Source organism: Atractosteus spatula (genome assembly GCF_055471065.1).
Source record: "Atractosteus spatula isolate fAtrSpa1 chromosome 10 unlocalized genomic scaffold, fAtrSpa1.hap1 SUPER_10_unloc_14, whole genome shotgun sequence".
NCBI lineage: Eukaryota > Metazoa > Chordata > Actinopteri > Semionotiformes > Lepisosteidae > Atractosteus > Atractosteus spatula.
The window spans coordinates 336,387-341,515 of NW_028296617.1; the positions used below are offsets into that span (position 1 = coordinate 336,387).

Consider the following 5,129-nt stretch of genomic DNA (forward strand, 5'->3'; position numbering starts at 1 on the left):
CTCCCTCTCTGACGACGTTTGCCGTCACCCTGCGAGGGAGAAGAGCCATCAATCACCGAGGCAACCACTGAGACAGTTAACATTGAACACGTGAAATGCGAGATGTTGTGATATTTTTTCCCGCTTAAGGCTTCTATCGTTTCTACTCTAACGAGAAAGACCTCTTTATTAGAAGTGAGATTTTAACAAACGTCTCCAGGGGTAACTGCGACCTGAACGCAACGCCTTAGACCACCAGCCATCTTGCCTGTGGTACTTATAATGAAGTATATATTTTATTTCTACTCGTTGATAAGAAAAATCATGAAATGAAAAATCATGTAATTAGGGATATGTCTTTTTTTCATGGGGAAAACTAGCCCGAGCAAATGTAAAGTTTAGAGCAGCGCTCAATAAAAATGATCAGAAACCGAAAGCGCTTCTTATACGGATCAGTATATTCCGATACCACTGGTTCTGCAGAAGAAATAAGAAAAGCCGAACTCAAAGCACTGTGTTGCCATTACGGCTACTCCATCTGCAGCTGCTTTAAGATTACTCACACTGTGTTGCCATTAAGGCTACCTAATTAAAAAAAAACTTATCGTCACCTTTTTGAACGTGATCGTTAGACACCCGTTAAATCTCAACCGAGGTTTCTTGAGAGATCGTTCAGCAAGCGAGTAATAAAAAACTACTTCGCTTCTAACCTCTGCTGTCGCTGTAAACTCGGACGTGATGTTCTGCAGATGTGCAGTGTGCCTTTCCTCTCGTCGTATTCAAGAGTACTCACTGTGTGAGCTCCTCACTGCGTGTTCTGTACTCTACTGTGATTTAATTTAGATGATTACGTGGAGTAGAGTGACAAGATCTATTGAACATTTTCGGTTTGTGAAATGAAACACTAAATACACTACAGTAAATACAAGTAATGGACATTTAAAATAACCACAGTACAGCTAGAAGAGTGAAAGATAAAAGACTATTTAGAATGAGATTCACATGAGACTTAAGAACGGCACAACCGCCCGAACAGGGACTTGAACCCTGGGCCCTCAGATTAAAAGTTTGATGCTCTACCGACTGAGCTATCCGGGCTCTGAACGAAAATCGACACTGTCGGGATCCTCGCAAGTCACGTGTCTCTTGTGCCGAAGAGCAGTCATACCTGACCCGTCTGGGATGACCACTGACAGACATTATCCAGAAGCGACGGCACCACTCCCAGTAGAATGAGTGAGAAATACAGCATGACATGGGTAGTTAAGGGGCTCCCACAATCCATCTTTCCTCACATTACTGTTTTTTTTTCAATAGCATTTTGACCTTTTTTCACATTCAGATTTTTTTCACATTTAATAAAATCTTTTAATCAACAACATTAAAAAGAAAACAAATGGAACATTTTTTGGAACAATAATTAAAAAAAAACTTTCAATGCCTTGGTTGTATATGTGTGCACACCCTTTATAAAGGGAGTTGCAACAGTGCTGAAATCTAAAGAGCATTTCTGTAGAGAAAACAGCATTTTTTCTGCCTTGATGTTAAGCTTAGAAATTCTAAAGTCTTTTAGAAATTGTATTTCTTAACACCTTGCACAGCCTCCCGACAGACTAACAAATATTTTTGGGAGAAATTGGCTCACACACCGGAAGACACTAACGTTTATCTACGTTAGAGTATGTGAATAACAGTTTAACCGAAAAAGTTTGCAATTGTGATTTTGTTAAAATTGAATAAATCGTCTATCAACAGTTAGAAATTATTAAGAAATTGTTTTATTTCATAAACTATAAGACAATTAAGAGAGTTTATAGGTCATATCCGTCGCTTATGTTCTTTTAACTCTAGCGTTCAGGATCCAAACCCAGGTGCGGACCGTTGTGTTTCTTGAATCTCTTGTAATCATCAAAAGTCGATGTGTAGTCCTTCAGTACTTTCTCGAGTTGTGCCATGGATATTTTATACAATCAATACTTGTCATGCTCTTTTGCATTTTGCTTAACAAACGGAAAAAGTTCAAAGCGTGTTTGTGGCTGTGCTTCACATCTACACGAGAGCACTTGTAACAGTACAGGACACGTAGTGAAAAGTTCGTGAAGCTTTCAGTTTAGTGAGGAGTTCAGAAGGAGGATTCGCTCGATGAATGATCTCTCAAGAAATCCCGGGTGAGATTCAACAGGTGTTTTCTGCAACAGCCACGACAAGTGTGAAGCAATCTCTGGATTTCCTGAATTTGAACTAAATTATTAGTTCAAATAATTTAGTATTTAACAGAACTAAATGAGGTACATTTAAAACAGCAGCGCAACTCTGCAGCACGTCGAGTGTGCCTGCATTTAATTGTGTAAACCTGGCTCTCTCTGAACACGAGCAAAGAGTTCTCACTCAACAGAAGATTGCGACGTGAGTACTGTAATATAAAGCACCTGGAGATGCCAGGGATTGAACCCGGGACCTCATACATGCGAAGCATGCGCTCTACCACTGAGCTACATCCCCGATGCGAAGGGAAATGGAAGAGACTTAGGCATGTGCAGATGCTCACTGATCACAATCCATCACTCACGAAGAATGCATGCAGTTTCCCACTTTCGCGTTTCCTCTACTACAGAGTAAATTCATGGGAATGAAGAAATAAGGAAGGAAAAATAATCACATTGAAGCTTCAAGAGACTGGGCACAAATTAATCTACTATTTTTGTATTCAGTCACACGTGCGACGGTGGTTAATTCCCAGACGGGGGAGTGCTTTTTTTCTACCAACTTACTCGACTGTCTTTTAATTCTGTTTTATTTGAAAGCTTTTTGCATCTTTTAAGTGCTCTTGATTAAACTATGCATAGAAAAACAGCACTACTGATGATTTTCATGGACCGATGCACACTTGTTCTGTACAACCCGAGTGATAAAGCCCTGTCTGCAAATATTGTAGAAGAACATAAAAGGGTGAAACAACGCCCCAACCACAGGAATGGTAACCGGAAGGATCGTGTTCTTATTTGATAAGTCCTTTTGAGATGTCTTGTCAATGCACAACGGCGTTAGAGCTGAATAATTTACTTTTAGTGGTGTTTTTAAACAAAGACGGAACATGTTATTTCTATACCAGGAAGAAAGGAGCTTTAACTTTAAGAGGCAAAAACGATACCTTATCAAAGCTAATATTAATTAAAATGACATCACAACAAAAGAGTGTAGCCTTGAGTGAATAAAATTAGTTTTCATTGGACGTCTGTGTCTCCATAACTTTGTAGGTGAGAGAGAGGATTGTGATAATTTGCAGGTGCTTCTCGGAAGTGCGTTGGTGGTACAGGCGCCTTCCAAATAATTGAGTCGGGTTTGAATCCCAGCCAGTACAAACCCAAATCTTTTCAAGATAATCTGTGGTCCGCTAACACATCTTTTGAAACACTACAACAGGTAACACCCCGTGTGAAACATCATGAGCATCTGTTAAACCTCTCTACCTGCCCGTTCCTCACAGAGACATGACGAGGGTCTAAAGGGACATTTTGAGCCGTAGAAACATTTTATCATTCCGTACTTTCCTGTGCAGTCAGGCCAGTTCCACTTCAACTGCGCCCGACAACGGAGGTCGTTTTGAAAACAATGAGAGTAAAGGGACACTGCACGTCTGCAGAACATCACGTCCGAGTTTAAGGACAGCAACATCAGAGATTGGAAGCTAGGGAGTTTCAGGTCTGTGGTTGTATTATAGGTTCTAGAAAGTCTGAATACCTTTGCAAGAAGTATTTCAGAATCCCACTAAAATCCAGTACGAATGCCGCATAGATCTGCATTGTACAGTTAGTATACTGTTTGTCCGTTGAATCAAACACGCCTTATAAAGCATTTCTAAAACAGGAGAGATCGTTAGGGAATGCGTCTTCCTGTAAAAATAAAATGACTTCAAGGGCACTATAAGCAGAGGTGTGAAAGCCTGCTCTACAGAAGAACTATAGCCAGAGATGCCAAAGAGGTCGAGATTTCACCACGTGAGAGAAAGCATCTCAGAAAATGAAGTTGCGGCCGTTTCCACGCGTTATAAAACCACTAGGTCAAACAACAAGAGCTGAAGAGCCGCTGTTGAGAGCAACGCGGCCAAGCGCTCTAAGGAGCTGACTTAAACCTCCAGTCTCTTCAGGAGCATCTGTTGGAGTGACACTGCTACAGCATATCTCCTTGTTAAGTATCCCTTTTATTGTTGTTGCTGCCTCCAGGCGATGTAAACCAGATTCAGAAAAAAATAATTTGAACAACATTATTCCCATGTTTGCTCGAAGGCGCGGTGGCCAAGTGGTAAGGCGTCGGTCTCGTAAATCAAAGATCTTGGGTTAAAACCCCACCTGTGCCTGTTTTATTTGTCTCGGCTTTCCTTTAGTTTCAAAGTCTTCAAAAAACTCGCAATGTAGGAGTCTCAATAGTAAGAGAACGTAACTGTCGCCAGTGATTAATATTCTTGCATATCCTGCCTTGTTTTTTAGTCGACAAAGCTTGTTTCTCTTCACACCCATCTCCCGAATGATCGCCTCAGCATTGGGAAGGAACGTGCGCTTGGTACAGCCCCGCACTCCATGGTCTGATCACAAACAGATCGGGTGAGCTGTCAGTCCAGGTTAGAAGTAACGTTCGAAAGCACTAAATGACTTAGGAACGAGAAGACCGTGTTTTTTTAAACGAGTAAACGATAAAATAATATACTGCCTGCAAGACTATGTCAAGTTCAAGTTTATTGTCATTATACTTATACACAGGTATATGGTATAACGAAATGCTATTTAGCTAGCTCTCGGACATAAGTAGTACAAAAAAAAAACAACAACACAACAACAATACAATTGTAATACAAAAGAAAGACAGAGACAACAGCCGATGTGCAAAAAACAACAACAGGCAGTGTGCAAAACAACAAAAAGGTAACAGGTGATGTGCAAAAACATGCATCAAAAGAATGAAATAAAGGGATAGAAATTATGGGGAGTGAGCTTTTGACATATATGGTAGAGGTAGATTTTCAATGTGTGTTTGGGTTTTTGGTAAGAAAGAAGGCACTGTGAGGTTCAGATCATAGGTGAGAGTGAGAGAGGCTGGGAGTTTAATAGTTTGATAGTGCGGGGGTAAAAACTGTTTCTGAGTCTGGTAGTCCG

The 5,129-nt window shown here is 40.6% G+C and overlaps 2 non-coding genes across 2 annotated transcripts; both read right to left on the reverse strand.

Annotated features, from left to right (window-relative positions):
* Positions 1-1,004: 1,004 nt before the first annotated feature.
* On the reverse strand, positions 1,005-1,077 carry trnak-uuu (transfer RNA lysine (anticodon UUU)). The gene has a single exon. It is a non-coding gene; the product is annotated as a tRNA-Lys (tRNA).
* A 1,332-nt stretch (positions 1,078-2,409) lies between these two features.
* On the reverse strand, positions 2,410-2,481 carry trnaa-cgc (transfer RNA alanine (anticodon CGC)). Its single transcript has one exon. It is a non-coding gene; the product is annotated as a tRNA-Ala (tRNA).
* Positions 2,482-5,129: the final 2,648 nt, after the last annotated feature.